Below are 18,192 nucleotides of genomic sequence, written 5' to 3' on the forward strand. Positions count from 1 at the left end.
TAATTCCGTCTCTCTCTCTTTCTCTCTCTCTCTCTCTCTCTCTCTCTCTCTCTCTCTCTCTCTCTCTCTCTCTCTCTCTCTCTCTCTTTTCGATGTGTTATTTTGTCTTTTTTTTTTTTTCCTTGCTTTGTTTCTACTTTGATTTCGGCTTTGTTCTGTTTCCTGCTCAACTTTGTGTCTTTCTCATTATCTTGTTCCTACTTTAACTTTCATTTCTGTTCTGTATTCTGTTCTTGTTCTATCTTGTTTCTCTTTTTTTTTTTTTCTGTTCCTTTTCCAGACAACAACACAGGCAGAGAGAGAGAGAGAGAGAGAGAGAGAGAGAGAGAGAGAGAGAGAGAGAGAGAGAGAGAGAGAGAGAGAGAGAGAGAGAGAGATAGAAAGAAAGAGAGAGAGAGAGAGAGATTGCGAAAAAAAGCAACATGTGCATTAAATCTTTATTTGTGGACTTTGAACTTGTTAGCGAAAGGCACGTCTAGGATGTAAACACTCATTAGGACGGCAAGAGAGAGAGAGAGAGAGAGAGAGAGAGAGAGAGAGAGAGAGAGGAGAGAGAGGGGGGGGGGGGTAGACGAACAGCTAGATTACCAGACATAAAGACAGACTAGAATGTATTAGATTCTATTAGCTTTAAAAATAAAAAAAAGACTAAATTAAACATATAGAGTATAAATTACGTTACGACCCATGTATACAGACAGACAGACACACAAACACATAAGTAGACAGATAGACAAGCAGAAATGTGAATGCGCTAGATCCACTAGGATGGGAAGAGGAAGGAATTTAATGGGAGAGAAATGGAAGGAGTGTATGGGAGAGGGAAAAAAAAGAGAGAATCACAGAGAGAGGATGGGACAGTGAATGAAAGGGAGGCAGTCACTGGGAGAGGCTGGGAGGGAGTTTGTAGCGGAGACCAAGAGGGAAAGGAGGGGAGAGCGAGGGAGAGACCGTAAGAGAGAGAGGGGTGAGGGGAGTGAGGATTATCAGCTTCGCGCAAGGTCAGTCTCATCAATACAGGTGAGAGGGGCTTACCTGAGTTTACCGGACCTGCTAGGTGTAATTGGCTGTCTAAGTATAATACACTATAAGTGGGAGCGGTCTCTTATTTTGCTTAATTTCCGTGCGAGTAAATACTGTGCTGACGTTAATTTATTCGTGCTTAGGAGTTAATTGTAGTTGTTTGGTTTGATTTATTTTTTATTTTCTTATTTATTATTATTATTATTTTTTTTTTATGAAGGCGTGAATGTGAGAGAATGTGCTTGGGTATTGAACGAAGTGGTGGCGGTGGTGGAAGTGGTGGTGAAGCGAGGATGGTGATGATGGTAGTAACATGGTGGTTAGATGATGATGATGATGGTGATGACGAGGGGACATGGTGGTGGTGAGCCGGAAGTAACAGTATTTGTGAGGCAGTAGTGTTGTTGGTCATGGCGAGGCAGTGATGTTGGTGATAGTCTGGCAGAAACAATGTTGGTGAGGTGATGTTGATTGTGTTTTTGATGTCTGTATTGAGGCAGTGATTGTGGTGATGGTGATGGAGTGATGGCAACGATGTTTAATAGACACACCAACCACCCAGCGATGCTCAAACAGTACTGAAGCGTGCACGGCCCTTGGTGGTCATACTGAAGAGGGGGACTTGCGGCCATATTGGTAGGGGAAGGGAGAAGGTGGGTAATAAGGTCCCAGTATCAGGAGAGCCATCCTACCCATGAATCCCAACTTTTCGCCTGAAGTAAAACAAAGAGAGTTTTGTTATGGAACTAAAGTTTAATGAAGTAACATACTCCAAAGACTAATATATATGTATCCCTACACTCCACTGAACAAAATCATCTTATCATATGTGAGGCGACTTTTACAGGTGTGTGTGTGTGTGTGTGTGTGTGTGTGTGTGTGTGTGTGTGTGTGTGTGTGATGTTTTTCCGCTTAACAACACTGGACTTCATGGTGGATTTCACACATTACTTGAACTTTTTATTTATTTATTTTTTTCAATGTACGGAGTAGGATACAGGTCAGGGGCAACAAAAAACGTGACGTGACATAAAAAGCCCAATGAAGGTGCCAGTCCCTAAAAAAGACAGACAGAAAAAAATATGCAACATTACTACATGGAACTGTCTTGAAACCTTCCTTGTGTTCTGTTGATGGGTGTGTGTCAGTCATGCTGGGAACATAAACGTCTGAACACACTTTTATTAGAACGAATTTCCAGGACAGCGTGGACAAGCTTTATTTCTATTTATCTATTATTATTATTATTTTTTTTTATGTAAGAAAGACTGATCGAGGACAACAAAAAACCGGTGAAATAATAAACAAATACATAATGAGCCTTCCTACAGTGTCATATTCCAAAAGACACAGTGAACCCAGGTCGAAAATTAGCTGGGGAACTGTTTGCTTATTGTTACAGCTGCTAGGCCTCCTTGGGGTGGTAAGGCTTGGTGAAGAAAAGGTGTGGTACTGGTGATGGTGATGATGAATACCACCTAATATTACACAACACCCACTCATCAGTCACCCATCATCTCCCAGCGACCAAAAGGACTTTATCTATATTTCCATCGACACCAAAGCGTCACATTAAATCTTGATCTTTGAAATACATGAAGTTGCAATAGTTTTCTCATACTTATACATAAACAATAGCACAGTTCCTGATTATACGGTGGGAGGAAGAGGGGAAGGATAAGGAGGAGGAGGAGGAGATTACACAGGATTATATTGGATTACATAAGTACGTTAGCAAACAGTATCAAGTTCTTACAGAGCTTTTGAGGGATAACTGTGCTGTATGGGGAGGAGGAGGAGAAGGAGGAGGAGCAGGAGGAGGAGAAGGAGGAGGTAAAAGGAAAGAAAGATAGTATATATTGTTATTTTTCTTTCCTTCACCTCTCCATCTAAGCATTGTTTCCAGCTCATGGTTGGAACATAAGAACATTAGAGAAAATGGATGGAATACAGTGTTTCCAGCCAAAGACAGTGTTCCCTGGTCATGTAAGGTATACAATACTGTGTGTGTGTGTGTGTGTGTGTGTGTGTGTTGTGTGTGTGTGTTTCCGGCCATACACGTCAACACAGCACGATGATTCCAGCCACATGCATACACAGTCTTTTCAGTCATACACGTCATGCAGCACAGTCTCTCCGGTCACAGGCGGGTTCTGGAAGAGTCCTGGAAGCGGTGCCGTGTGCGTTGGACAGGGAATATATTACCACTCGTTTCAGGCACACGCAAAAGTTTCAAGCATAAAATATTGAAACGTAGGACTTGGTAGGATGTGACCTGACTCCCTCCTCCCTTGCCCTTGTATCTCCTCCTCCTCCTCCTCCTCCTCCTGGTGTTGTCTGGCAGGAGTGACCCAAAACTGCTGGCAGAGAAAGAGGTCATTATTGCTCGCTTAAGAAACGTTCACATTAATTCAGGGAGGCTGTGTATGAAGATCCCTCTTGAAAATATGAGAATAATAGAGAGAGAGAGAGAGAGAGAGAGAGAGAGAGAGAGAGAGAGAGAGAGAGAGAGAGAGAGAGAGAGAGAGAGAGAGAGTAAAATGGTACGTAGTTTTACTCAACTGATGAAACTAATTGTGTACTAAATTACTTACGTCAAGCTGAATACTGTCTCTTTCATTTTTCCTCCTTTTTTCCCCTTCCTATTTTTTTTTTTTTTTTTACGTGTATCGTCGCATTTAATTCTTATAGGATTTTCTTCCTACGACTAAATTTTAAACTACTGCCAAATGGAACTAAAATTTTGAACCTAGTTAGGAGAAAACCAATAAACAGAACTTGTGATATGGTGGTAGTGGTGGTGATGGGAGTAGTGGTGATGATAGTAGTGGTGGTGATGGTATTAGTAGTAATGTTGACAGTGACGGTGGTGATAATGACGGTGATGGTGGTGATGTGAGAATAATGGAGGATACTAAGCAGGTCGTAATGGTGATGAGAGGGAAGGACAAGGCTGGTGGTGATGCTAGTCGTGGTGGTGGTGGTGGTGGTGGAAAATAATGAAAAGTGATGAATAACGATGACTCAGCAGAAAATGAATTGCTGGAGGGGAGGAGTAGAATGACGATTAAATTATGAGAATGGAGGATACACACCTGCGCTACCCTCTCAGGTGTGCGTAGGTGAAGGTGTGTTGAAGCTCATTATACCTATCCTTAGAGTAATGCGTGTGACAGTCTTTCATCGCAGCCGTTCTTATATAATTACAAGCACACTTACTCCTCCTGGTTCCCTGAAGTTCCATGAGAGTATTTTCAGTGAGCTCTTTACATCAGATCATTACTCGTATATTTGACTCACACTTCCCTGCGTTTCCGGTTCACTAAATGCCATAATACCAGGAAATAATTGCCCAACAACTTATTTTTTTCGTTAAGATTCCTTGCATAATAGACTTATCTTCTTTCATTTTCACTGGTTAATTGGCACGGTTTGGTTTAATTTATGCTATACTGAGATCTTTGCGTACATGGTTTTGTTTCCGGGACATAATTACGCTGTTTGCAAGCCCTTCGCGGCATATTCTCCTTTGTTCTGTCCTCCTCACCACTGCAGAAGTTAACATATTTTCGCGCTCTCTGATTCATTTCGTCTCCCTGGTAAACGCTGGAGCTCTCTGCCTGTCTGTGTGTTTCTTCTCCTCCTTCCTACGCCTTAAAATGTCTGAAGAGAGGAGGAGTAAGGCACCTGTGGAACTAAATTGGCTATTTTTTAATTGTCATTATTTTATTTTATTTTATTTATTCATTTATTTATTTATTCATTTACCTATAAGCATTTGAGTGTGGCATATTGAGTCAACTATTTCTCTCTCTCTCTCTCTCTCTCTCTCTCTCTCTCTCTCTCTCTCTCTCTCTCTCTCTCTCTCTCTCTCTCTCTCTCTCTCTCTCTCTCTCTCTCTCTCTCTCTCTCTCTCTCTCTCTCTCTCTCTCTTCCAGTTCCCCTTAGCCAAGTTTGCCTGACACGTAAAAAAGAAAAAATGAAAGTAAGTGAGAAAAGAAAAAGCTGTAATTCTTTCCCTCTCCTGTGTAATCCCTGCAGGTCGCGGCCTTGGCATCAGAAAAGGCCCCGCAAATAGCACACTCGTTCCGGTGCATTCAGGTCGATAGATAAATGCCTACCTTGGGACACCTGGGGAGGCCACCCCGCCCTCACCTCCATGCACACACCACCTTAAGCTAAGCGTCTTTGTAAAATGTCGCCAAAGTAAACCACGTAATAGTGTTCCTTGATGAAAATTCTACTCAAGATAGTTTGTATTGTATTCTTGAGGAGATTCCTTATCCTAACCTGACCTGACCTAACCTAACCTAACTTAACCTAACCTAACCTAACCTAACCTAACTTAACCTAATATGAGCTAAACTGAAAATTTGACCTTACCTAACCTTACTTAACCTAAGCTTAATTTAACCTAAACTAACCTAACTTAATAACCTAACAACTTATCCTAACCTAACTTTACTAACTTAACCTAAACTAACTTAACTAAACGTAACCTAACCTAACCTAACCCTAACCTAACCTAACCTAACTTAACCTAACCTAACCTAACTTAACCTAACTTAACCTAACCCTAACCTAACCCAACCTAACCCTAACCTGATTCTGGGAGCGGGGAATTACTTTAAAGGGAAATCTCGTGGATGGAATGTTCGTGAGGGAAACTGATACATGAAGGTAATTTATTTCTGAAAGAGGAGCAGAGGCCTTGGCATATCTGTAGGAGTACCTGGCGCTTACTTTGTACCGCCACTTTATTGTCTCCTTGTCTTCCTGAGGGCTTTAGAATGCGATACCACACTCCCCGCCACACTACATCTTCTCTCTCCTTTCTCTTCATTTTATTAATTTCCATGTCAGAAGGGCTGTGGCTAAGGACAATGAAAACTTAAGAAAAAAAAAGACTTATCTGACGGTTGTTGATAAAGTCCTGTGAGATAAATATAGATGAATGTGTAGCAGATTACTCAACTTCTGATAATGTGATACTGCTTTTTTTTTTCTCCCATTCCACACCATTAGTCTCCCATCACCACACCACAATCACCACCATTGCAACGCAGACCCTACCACAACCTACCACTATTTCTTTCCTCGTTCAGCACTGTCCTTATTTTTCTCCCCACATCACTACGTACAACAGCTCATTACAGCCACATCGCTACAAGAATACCAGAACACACTCCCTACCACACCATACCACAGTTCCTTTTAGTATTCCCCACCGCTCTCTTCCTTCTGACACCTCAACCACACAACCAACACGGCAAAACCACACCGCACCTCAAAACTAGAAAACAGCCCCACCACCACACAACACACCACCGCCACCACCACCACCATCACAACCACACCGCACCACTACTCGGGAAACAGTCTACTCTACACATAAAAAAGTTTCCCCAGCCTCGGAGTCCCATAACACGTAGAGTAGCGGCTCCTGAATCACATTACCTTAACTTGCTGGTTCTATTGAAGAGCCTAGAGCCACTTAGAGCCGCGGTGACTCCCCTTTGTGCCACTGTAGCGTATAATGTCCGTGTCTTCTGTGTGGTAGCAGTGTTCAATGGCCCGGAATGCTCATAGATGCGTGGGTTGTAAGAGGTTAGTATGGAGGGAGCATGGGAAGGGTCTCTTGTGCTGTGGAGTCTTAGAGAGTACTGGCATTAGTGAGGAAGTCTTGTGGTGATGTTCAGGGAAGATTTGTGTACAAGTATTCTGGAGAAGGAGGGTAAATAGTGAGATGGTAAAAAAATAGACTAAATGAAAAAAAAGATGAATGAATGAATAAAAAAAAAAAAGCATACCTTCTACTACCACCACCATCACCACCAGCTACTACTTCCAGTACAATTCAAGAGAGAGTAACACAAAATAAGTGTCTGTAAAGCTGCCGGTGTTTATGGGAAGGTTAGTGCAACAGTGAAGGGGCTGATAAATGTGAAGGGGAAGCTGCGTCCTCCCTCAGTAGCTAGTAATGCCACACTCTGCTGCTGATGACGGAGGGGAGACGCCTTCCCTCACGGGCTTAGTGTGAGTTGTACCCTTGTTAGCATGACGGATGGGTGGTGCGTGAGTGAGGCGTGTGGGGCTGCGTGGACGATAGATGGAGATAGGTAGATATTCTGAGAGGTGCTAGGACAGATAGATAGATTGATTGAAAGGTAAACATAAGTAGATTGATTGACTAATTGTAGATAGATAGGTAGGTAAATAAAATGATAGATACATAGAAGTGCAAGCATTTACTGTATGTCACACTTTCCCTATTCCTCCTCCTCCTCCTCCTCCTCCTCCTCCTCCTCCTCCTCCTCCTCCTCCTCCTCCTCCTCCTTCTCATCATCATCATCTTTTTTTTTTTCTCTTCCTTCTGCATACGTACTGTGGTGTTGAAAAGAACCTTCTGTCACCACCACTACTACCGCCACCACTATTTCCACCAGGACTACCACTACCACCAGTATCACCATCGTCACCACCACAACCACTACCACCATCGTCACCACCACCATCACTAACAAACAAGGACTTTTCTATATCAAAAGGAAAAAAAAAAAAAAAGCGTATAAAAACCTTGGCAAATTCCACAGTAATTAGCAGTATTATAGCGGTTTACGAGCACACACACACACACACACACACACACACACACACACACACACACACACACACACACACACACACACACACACACACACACACACACACACACACACACACACACACACACACACACACACACACACACACACACACGAGTTGCAACTGGTGTGTGTGTGTGTGTGTGTGTGTGTGTGTGTGTGTGTGTGTGTGTGTGTGTGTGTGTGTGTGTGCCTCACTGATGGAGCAATTAAGAGATGGAGGCGAGTCAGCTGATAAATTATAATGAGTGCATGTTTTTTACCATCATCATCATCATCATCATCATCATCATCCATATTGTCTTTCTCCTCTTCATGTTAGTTTTCCATCACCTCACTTACATTTCTTACAACCTGCACTACTTCCTTCTTTCCTCCAGTATTTTCGTTCGCATTCACCTTCAGACCTGCTTACTCGGACTTAAGGCAAATTAGGGCAGTTTACCCGGCTCGTCTCGTTTTCTATGAAGATCCCAATTGAGCGAATTGCCAAAAAAAAAAAAAAAATAAAAAAATTCACCTTTGAAGTTCGTAAGTCTCGAATTTGAAGATCTGAGTGTTGCATGGACTGATGACCTTAAGAGAGAGAGAGAGAGAGAGAGAGAGAGAGAGAGAGAGAGAGAGAGAGAGAGAGAGAGAGAGAGAGAGAGAGAGAGAGAGAATGTGTGTGTGTGTGTGTGTGTGTGTATCATGTTTAGTGTAGTGTTAAATGTTTCCCTTGTGTACTGACGTTAGAAAAATTATAATGGTGGTACTAGTAGTAGTAGTAGTAGTAGTAGTATAGTAGTGGTGGTGGTGGAGGTAACAGTAGTAGTAGTAGCAGTAGTAGTAGTAGTAGTAGTAGTAGTAGTAGTATAGTAGTTGTGGTGGTGGAGGTAACAGTAGTAGTAGTAGTAGTAGTAGTAGTAGTAGTAGTAGTAGTAGTAGTAGTAGTAGTAGTAGTAGTAGTAGTAGTTGTTGTTGTTGTTGTTGTTGTTGTTGTTGTTGTTGTTGTTGTTGTTGTTGTTGTTGTTGTTGTTGTTGTTGTTGTTGTTGTTGTTGTTGTTGTTGTTGTTGTTGTTGTTGTTGTTGTTGTTGTTGTTGTTGTTGTTGTTGTCTTTCTCCTTCTTCTTGGTCTTCGAGTCTTTTTGTTGTTGTTGTTGTTTTACTAGCAGTAGCTGTAGTAATATAGTAGTTGTACTCGTAATGATACTTCTGCTATCACCACCACCACCACCACCACCACCACTGCTGCTACTACTACTGCTACTACTACTACTATGATAATAATAATAATAATAATAATAATAATAAGAAGAAGAAGAAGAAAAAGAAGAAGAAGAAGAAGAAAACAACAAAAAACAACAACAACAATCGCATTCTAGTTAGTGAACTAAAATGATTCCAGGGCAATTTAATAGTTCGCTTCCAGTCCAACTCAGCAGGAGACTTCCTGCCGTCACCTGGGTACTCTCTCTCTCTCTCTCTTTCCATATCTAACTTTCCATCTATCTATCTGTCTATCTATCACATCCATCCATACCTACATACATCTACTATTTAATTCATCTATCTATTGTTTTATCTATCCATCCATCTGTTTGTGTGTACACCTATCAGTCCGTCTCAAATAAAGAATACAAAGAAAAAAAAGAAACTGTGAACTGGAAAAACGTCAATATGGAGCAGGGAGAAGGAGATCTAATAAGTAAATAATGCAGGAAGAAGAGATTAGGAGGATAGCAAAGAGGGGCGGTAACGGAACTTCACCGCTCTACTCCTCCATTCCAGGCATTACGAAGGACAATCTCTTACTACTACAATCTATAAGTTATTTATCCCACAACCCACAAGGGGAGGAAAGTTGGTGCCAGACAGACTCGCCCAGCCTAATGTAACCAAAGCTAACCAACCGTGTAAGATTTCTCTGGGGGAACACAATGGAAACCTGGCGTGTTGCAAGTTCAGAAGTACTGTTATTGAAAATTTCAATGTTATTGAAAGTTTACATGAGTTCACGTCGCTAACTGGCTTCTGCTCCGTACGTGTTTTGAAGCGCCTCACACGCCCCACACGCCCAGACGCCCACACATGCCTTGTTAGGTTCTCCATGGTGTTTCTTCCACTTACGGTCCACGGGGCTTGTTAAACTGTCTAAGGAATCATGGACTCACTCTTGAAAAGTCTCATCATTTTCACTACATCCTCTTAAAGGTTGTAGAGTTTTTTATTACTATTTTTTTTCCTTATGTTCTTCCTCGAGTCATTAGGAAATTGTAAAAGAAAGTAGTATTAGTAGATCAGACATATTTATGAATGAGGATATAATGAAATGAATAGCAATGTTTTGTACAGGGACTGCCACGTGTATACCAGATCGCCTCTCTCAGCTTCCCTTGTTTGTCCTGTTATTGTATTAGCGAGTTAGGACGCTGAAACGTTTGTGAAGGGCTCTAGTATGATGTCAGGTGTTGATGTGGGTGTCAGTGTGGGCAGCAAGACTTGGGGTTCCGCAGAGTGACGTGAGGGCGAAGAGGAAATTCAGGTCGCCATCCCTGTGTTGCTGTAGCAGTGTTGTGATAGGACGGATATTTCATTTATCTTCCTTCCTGGTACTTTAGAGGCATGATGTAACGAGAGAGAGAGAGAGAGAGAGAGAGAGAGAGAGAGAGAGAGAGAGAGAGAGAGAGAGAGAGAGAGAGAGAGAGAGAGAGAGAGAGAAAAACTGGAAGCTATATTATATACGTGCGAGGTACCCCTTATTTTTCTTTACGTGCGAGGTAACACTTATTTTTTTTTTTACTTTATCTTTTTGTATGGAACTTTTCTAATTAACTTCTTTTTTTTTTTTTAGTAAGGGGACAAATGAGCAGCCTTTTTTTTTTTTTTTGCATCCCTCAACTTTTCATACTTTTTTCCCCGTCGCCACATGCTAAAAAAAAAAAAGTAATAGTAAATGAAATAAAAAAAGTCGTCGATAAGAAATTCGTTATATTTTTATTTTTTTTTATATTTATTTATTTTTTTCCTTGCTTTTACGTCACGAGATCGCCGGCTTATTAACTCTGCGGCTCCAGTCTCACCTTAGCTACGGGAGTACTGGTGGTGGTGGTGGTGGTGGTAGAAGTAGTAGTGGTGGGGGATGTGTTGCCTTGCCATGGGGTATTCGGTCTTCCTTGAACGCTTCCAGTAGCGCGGCATTGATTTAATTATGTCTTACACGTCACTACAGGATTTCAAGTTAACCCTTTCGCTCGTACATTATATATATATATATATATATATATATATATATATATATATATATATATATATATATATATATATATATATATATATATATATTCTTTTTTTTTTTTTACATAATCACTTACAGGTTTTTAGACTTTTGTCCTGATGTCTCTTAAATCTTATCTAAAAACATACAAAACTAACTTCTTATTGTCTTATTTCTGAGTGTTCCCGAGTGTTCCCATGCAAGCCTTTCGTAAAGTGTTCTGGATATAAAGAAAAGACGATCATAGTAGTGAAGGGGTTAAAAATGAAACTTTTTTTTATTTGTCATCAAGGAGTTTTAAATAATGTAGTTACTCATCCAGCACAGTTAAATCATTTACTCTACTATAGCAATTGGAATATTAAGATTAGACAAATATAGGAATGGGGACTATAGGTGCAAATATGTAGGGGTGTTTTGTATAGGAACTGCCACGTATAGGCCTGAAGGCTCCTTGCAGCTTCCCTTACATTTTCATGTTCTAAAATGTGTGTTTTTTATTTATTTATTTATTATTTTTTTTATGGATTCAAGCATTATAAAGTTCAAATAAAAAAAAGAGAGAGATAGATAGGTAGGAATTGGTTCTCAAACAGTGGTAGATAAATGGAATAGATTGTTAGTGCCGAGTCATTAGGGAGCTTTAAAAGAAGATTAGATAAATTTATTGAAAAGTATGATTGGTGGATATAGGTAGGGATATCATATACAAGGATTGCCATGTGTAGACCTGATGACTTCTTGCAGCTTCCCTTATGGTCTTACAAGTAGCTAGCAGAGGACTGAGTGAGGATTGAAAGCTTCCTGTAGACTCTAATGCGTTAGGAAGATAAAAATTTTCAACAAGTTACCAAAATACTGCGAACCTTGAGTGAAAGAGGTAAAGTAGAGCACTGCTGGGTGATCTAGGGATTTCTAAAGACGTCGCTATGGAAGCCCAGATCGCCCACACCAGCACAGACTCCCCGTCAGCAGCGCCCCCGCCACAGCATCTCAGCGCCAGGGATCAAAGGAGATCCTCACTAAGACGCATATCGATCCTGAACGAAAGATTAAAGATGTGACCTCTTCTCATCTTCCTGAATTGCAGTTTTTCTTTTATTGAGTAATTCTTGTATTGATTCTTACTGATTCAAGAACAAGGGTGAATAATAATAGTAGCGTAGTTAGCATGAACTTTGAATGAATGTTGAGGAATATTTGCGTGTGTGTTTGTTGAGGGAAGATATTGAGTAGGTGTGTATGTGTGTGTTCTGGGAAAAAGATGATGAGTGAGCGTATGTGTTTACCTTATTTACTTATCGTATGTGAGAGGGGGTCAGGCCAAGGCTACAAAAAGGCCAAAAGAATGCTCGCTGAAGGTGCCAGTCCCCAAAGAGCAGAGCCAAAAGGATTATCCAAAATTAGAAAAAAATACCTGAGCTCTCATTATTTACCAGGTCTTCAAAACAAATGAACATCTGATCAGTCTTCTCTCACAACATTTCAGCAGTTCATTTGTTAGTAAATCTCACCGCTACTGCAACTTCAGCCACCAACATCACGTACAACGCAACTACAACACAACTAGATTAACACGCACACCAGTTCTTGCCTCGGGGTTCAGTTATTGGGTATGGAAAGAGAACCAGCAAAGGCTACAGATAGAGTAAAGTTTTCTCAGTATCTCAGCTCCAGTGACCAAGCCGCTGACGTTAAGCTGCCACGCACACCTGGTTGGCAGTGCTCAATGCTCTTTGTACTGCTGCTGTTGTACATTCACAGGAAATTGTTGGGAGATGTGCCGTGTTTCCTTTCGTTGTTTTTTCTCAGTTTTGAATCCTTTGGTCTGCTGACAAACTTCTCTAAAGATCTATTTTATTTTATTATTATTATTATTATTATTATTATTATTATTATTATTATTATTATTATTATTATTATTATTATTTATTTATTTATTTATTTATTTATTTATTTATTTATTTATTTATTTATTTTTATGTAAGAGGGTCACTGGCCAAGGGAAACAAAAAAAAACGAAAAAAAAAAAAAATCCCACTTAGGCGCCAGTCCCAAAAGAGACGTCAAGAGAATCATCGAGAATTGAAGGATAAGTGTCTTGAAACCTCCCTCTTGAAAGAGTTAAAGTCATAGGAAGGAGGAAATACAGAAATAAGCAGGGAGTTCCCGAGTTTACCAGAGAAAGGCATGAAGGACTGAGAACACTGGTTAACTCTTGCATTAGAGAGGTGGACAGAATAGGGATGAGAGAAAGAAAAAAATCTTGTGCAGTGAAGCCGCGGGAGGAGAGGAGGCATGCAGATAGCAAGATCAGAAGAGTAGTTAGCATGAAAAAAGTGCTAGAAGAGAGCAAGAGATGCAACACTGCGGCGATGAGAAAGAGGCTGAAGACAGTCAGTTAGAGGAGAGGAGTTGATAAGACGAAAAGGTTTTGAATGAAAGAACAAAAGAGATGGCCCTTTTTCATGTTTATTATTATTATTATTATTATTATTATTATTATTATTATTATTATTATTATTATTATTGTTATTGTCCAACACCAGAGCTCCTGTTACATCAGAAAAATAGGCAAACCAATAAATAGATAATAAATAGATGTAAAAATTGAAACTGACATATTTGTATACAATCACAGAAAGGAATATTGAAAGAAAAAGCAGACCGCAACGGAACTGAAAAGGTGACGATATCTGACCGCGCCTTTACTTATAATGATCCAATGAATGAATGAATGGATAGATAAATAAATAGAAGTAAAAAGTGAAGCTGACAGATTCTCATACAGTTACATTAATTTAATACTGAAAGAAATCGCAAAACACAAAGGAAGTGAGAGGTAAAAATAAGATATTCGACTTCAAAAACTGTACTTATGATTCAATTGATAAAAAAAATAAAAAAAACTAACATTTATCACAGCATCACATCAACTAATACTGAAAGAAAACGCAAAATTCAACGGAACTAAGATGATGATAAATTACTCGACCCTTTATCCCGACTGTCACTCAACCTTGTCTCCCTTCCCTCAAAAAACAACACTCGCGCTGCTTCACTTCCCCAGTACCGTGGCCACGTGGCGGAGAGGGAACACGTGCAGCAAGAGCTAAGACTGTTATAATGCAATACGCAAATACGCGGCAGGAATGGGACATGATTACACGGGGAGGATGAGCACCCGTCTGCCGCGCCTGCCTTATCGGGCCTCATTACTCTCACTCATTGCTCTTACTCCCTCATGCACGCGGCGGGTGAGAGAGTGGGTGAGGGGAGTAGGCTGGAGTGGTGTTGGTGTGAGTTACTGCATAGAACGTGTGTGTTTTCTTTCTTTTTCTTTTTTTTGTATTTATCTAAGAGGGGCATTGGTTTAAGGCAGCAAAAATAACAAAAAAAAAAAAATAAATAAATCCATTGAAATACCGCTCCATTAGAAAAATAAATAAATAAAAACGAATAATCGAAAATTGAAGGACAAGTGTCTTAAAACCTCCTTCTTCAAAGAGTTCAAGTCATAGGACGGAGAAAATACAAAGGTACGCTTGATAATTAATAATATTTAACTACATTGCTCCTTATTTTTCACTTGACATTTGTGGTAGTTCTTTTCACGTGTAAGTGCCGTTCAAGATTGTGCCCAGTCTCATAAGGGACAATGGATCTGGTGTTGTTTGTTCATTCCTTGTGTTCCTTTGTGTGGGTGAAGTAAATGAAAAGGACCGTGTCATCACCCTGCAGGCACCTCACGTGTTTGTCAGCCACCGCGCCGACACGCACGCACGCACACCTACATAGCCATTACATGCATTCCGGTCCCCCTCCCTCCCTCACTCCCCCCAACACACCCCATCCACACTTGCATACCTCACACATACATGCACTTAAGCACACACACACACACACACACACACACACACAGGAGGAGGAGGTAGATGCATACTCGTATGGTTTAAGTAAGATGTGTGTGCCTCCTCCTCCTCCTCCTCCTCCGCCACTTCTTAGTTTATATATTTTCCTATTTCTCTGTAGCTGTTATTAGTAGTTGTAGTTCCAAGCAGCCTTGAATGGGCCAAAAAGTCTGTTGCTGTTTGATTTTCTTGAGTAATTTTTTGTAATCCTGCTCCTCTTCCTTCTCTTTCTCCTCCTGTTGTCCCTGGCATGTCTCGTGGCGGAGGGAATAAGAGGTTTACCTAAGGATAATACTGTTCCACGTTCGAATCTCTGCCAGCTGTCTTGGGTACGCTGTTGACAAAGACCTGGTGACCAATCCACGACCTGCATCTTTCCCGCGCCCAGCAGCTGTTGATCTAAGAAGGTTAAGGAATATATGACATCACTTTTCTATTTTTCTCTTTCTTTCCCTTCGAATCTTACGTGTATTTTTCTCTTTTTCCTTTTTTTCTTTCAGTGTTACGCAATTTTTTTCTTCTTTTTTGTCATTTTAATATTACGGAATTTCTCTTTTTTTTATTCGATGTTACGCAATTTTTCTTTTTCATTTTAATGTTACGCAATTTCTCATTTTTTCTCTTTTTCCTCTCTCAATATTACGTGATTCCTCTCTTTTTCCCTCTTTTCCTCTTCTCAATATTACGCAGTTATCTTTTCTCTTTTTTTTTTTTCCCTCAAATATGATCTAGTTTCCTTTTTTTTTTTCTTTTTTCTACAAAGTTTCCAGCAGAATTTCCTATCAGTACAAGTCTTCACGTCTACTCTCACTGTTGATTGGCCTGTTTAGTTGTTCAGGTTGTTAGCACTGATTAAGAGTGATCGTATTGTTATATGCTCTCTTTTTACATTTTTTTTCTCCCTCTTTTGCGTAATCCTTTTGTATACCTTCTCATCTCTCTCTTCCTCCTCCTGCTCTTCTTGTTCTTGCTCCTCTTCCTCCTCCTCCAGTTCCTCCTTCATGCATTCCATTCCGCCACACACACACACACACACACACACACACACACACACACACACACACACACACACACACACACACACACACACACACACACACACACACGGCCTCCATCATCGTGTGCGTCGTGTACCACCCCCCCACGAGCCACCACAGCACAGTTACTCACCGCTCACATCATCGACACTGCTGATGCCCTGAGGGTGAAGTATCCTGCCGCCAAACTGGTCATCTGTGGGGACTTTAACAGATTAGATATCAACGATATCCTACACCAGCTACACCTCACCCAGGTCGCGGACTTCCCCACCCACCAGCAAGCCATCCTCGACCTTATACTGACAGACCTGGGTCAGCAGTACTCGCCCCCCAAACCGCTGCCTCCCATGGGACGGAGCACCCACCTCTCCATACTGTGGACACCCACACCCACCACTTCGACCCCCCCGGTCACCTGTCACCAGGACCCACCGCCCCATACCTGACTCAGCCATGAGGGAGTTTGGGCAGTGGGTGACACAACACCCGTGGACCGAGGTGCTGGATGTGGAGGACGTCCACTTAAAATGGCAAAATTACGTCGCCACCACCACAGAAGCCTTCCACCACTACTTCCCAACCAAGAGCGTCACAACGCACCCGTCTGATGCTCCCTGGATGACATCCCCGCATTAAAAGACTCATGCGTCAGCGGACCTGGGCGTTCCACTCCTGCCCGGTCCTTTACAGGAAACTAAGAAACAGAGTGATCAGGGAGATAAAGGCTGCAAAGGCAAACTATTACCCAGATAAGATACACCACCTCAAGCTGACCAACAACAGACAGTGGTACGCTAAGATCAAAGCTTTGTGTGGCCTACAAAAGCACACTTCGTCTCTTCCTTGCACCTCACACCTTCCTGCTACTCTCGCGGCTCAGGAGATGAACGATCACTTTGCTGCTATCTGTCAAACCTTTCCTCCCCTCCACACCACTCTGCTTCCTGCCTATCTTCCGGCCCCCTCTCATCCCCCCAGTGTCCAGGCGGTGGATGTTTTTAAGAGAATACTCAAATTCAAACCAAGATCCATCACTCCCACTGACCTCCCTATAAAAATTTACAAGGAATTTGCTGTAGAGCTAGCAACACCGCTATGCTCCATAATAAACGCTTCACTCTCCCAACACTCTTGCCCCGAGGACTGGAAGACATCTTACGTCACCCCCATCCCCAAAACCTCCAGTCCACAGTCACTCAATGACCTCAGGCCAGTCTCTATCACCCCCATCCCTAGCCTTATTTGTGAAGATTTTGTATATGACTGGGCCTACACCAAAATCTGTAATACCGTGGATATCAGACAGTTTGGAAATATTAAAGCCACCTCCACCTCCCATTATCTGACCAGCTTCTTTGAATTCATCCACAGCCACCTGGACAAGCGAAACACCTCTCTAGCTGTTGCTTTTGTGGACTTCAAAGAGGCTTTTGATCTTGTTGATCACACTGTTGTCATCAGCAAGGCAGTGAGTCTGGGTCTCCCTCCTAACCTGATAGCGTGGCTAGCCGACTTCCTCACAGGGAGGCGTCAGGCCGTTCGCTATCAGGGCTCTGTCTCTACTTTCCAACAGCTGACATGTGGGGTCCCCCAGGGAACCAAGATGGGTCCTCTATGCTTCCTCCTCCTCATTAATGACGCCCTCACTGACACCCCCCATCGCTGGAAGTATGTGGACAACTGCACCGTGGGCGTCCCAGTTTCCACCAAGAACCCGGACTACTCGCCACTGCACGCGATTCTGGAGCGGCTGCAGACGTGGACGGAGGAGAGCAGGATGACCAATCAACCACAAACAAAACTGTGGGTGATGCATTTCTGTAACCTCCTCTGCTACCAGTGCCGCCCTCCCAGCTCTCAGTGGGCCCTCACCGCCCTCCAGGTGGTCCGATGTGTCAAGCTCCTCGGAGTCACGGTGGACGACCAGCTGACCTGGAAGCAGCATGTCGCCAGCACGATAAGATCAGCTACCTACAGGCTGTACATGCTGCGCAGACTCAGGTCGCTGGGGACGCCGACAGATGAGTTAAGGGGGGTGTATCTTACCTTCATCCTCCCCAAACTCATGTACGCCTCCCCAGCATGGTCCTCCTCCCTCACACAAACTCAACAGCTACAGTTGGAGAGTGTGCAGAAAAGGGCGTGCAGGGTCATCCTTGGCCCTGCATACACACCACTATGAAGAAGCCCTGAACACCCTGAGCCTGTCCAGACTATCCACCAGGTACCGTGAGGCTCTGGAGAAGTTTGAAAGGGGACTCCTGAATCATCCACGTCTCAGAAACATGCTGCCCGCCTGACGCGCCTCGCCCGGCCCG

At 42.2% G+C, this 18,192-nt stretch overlaps 1 protein-coding gene across 4 annotated transcripts in view; it reads left to right on the top strand.

The window, feature by feature from the left end:
* LOC135100711 (neuropeptide CCHamide-1 receptor-like) overlaps positions 1 to 18,192 on the top strand; it is a 186,088-nt gene that overhangs the window by 7,873 nt on the left and 160,023 nt on the right. The gene's annotated exons all lie outside the window — the stretch shown is intronic.

Source organism: Scylla paramamosain, chromosome 5 (genome assembly GCF_035594125.1).
Source record: "Scylla paramamosain isolate STU-SP2022 chromosome 5, ASM3559412v1, whole genome shotgun sequence".
Lineage (NCBI taxonomy): Eukaryota > Metazoa > Arthropoda > Malacostraca > Decapoda > Portunidae > Scylla > Scylla paramamosain.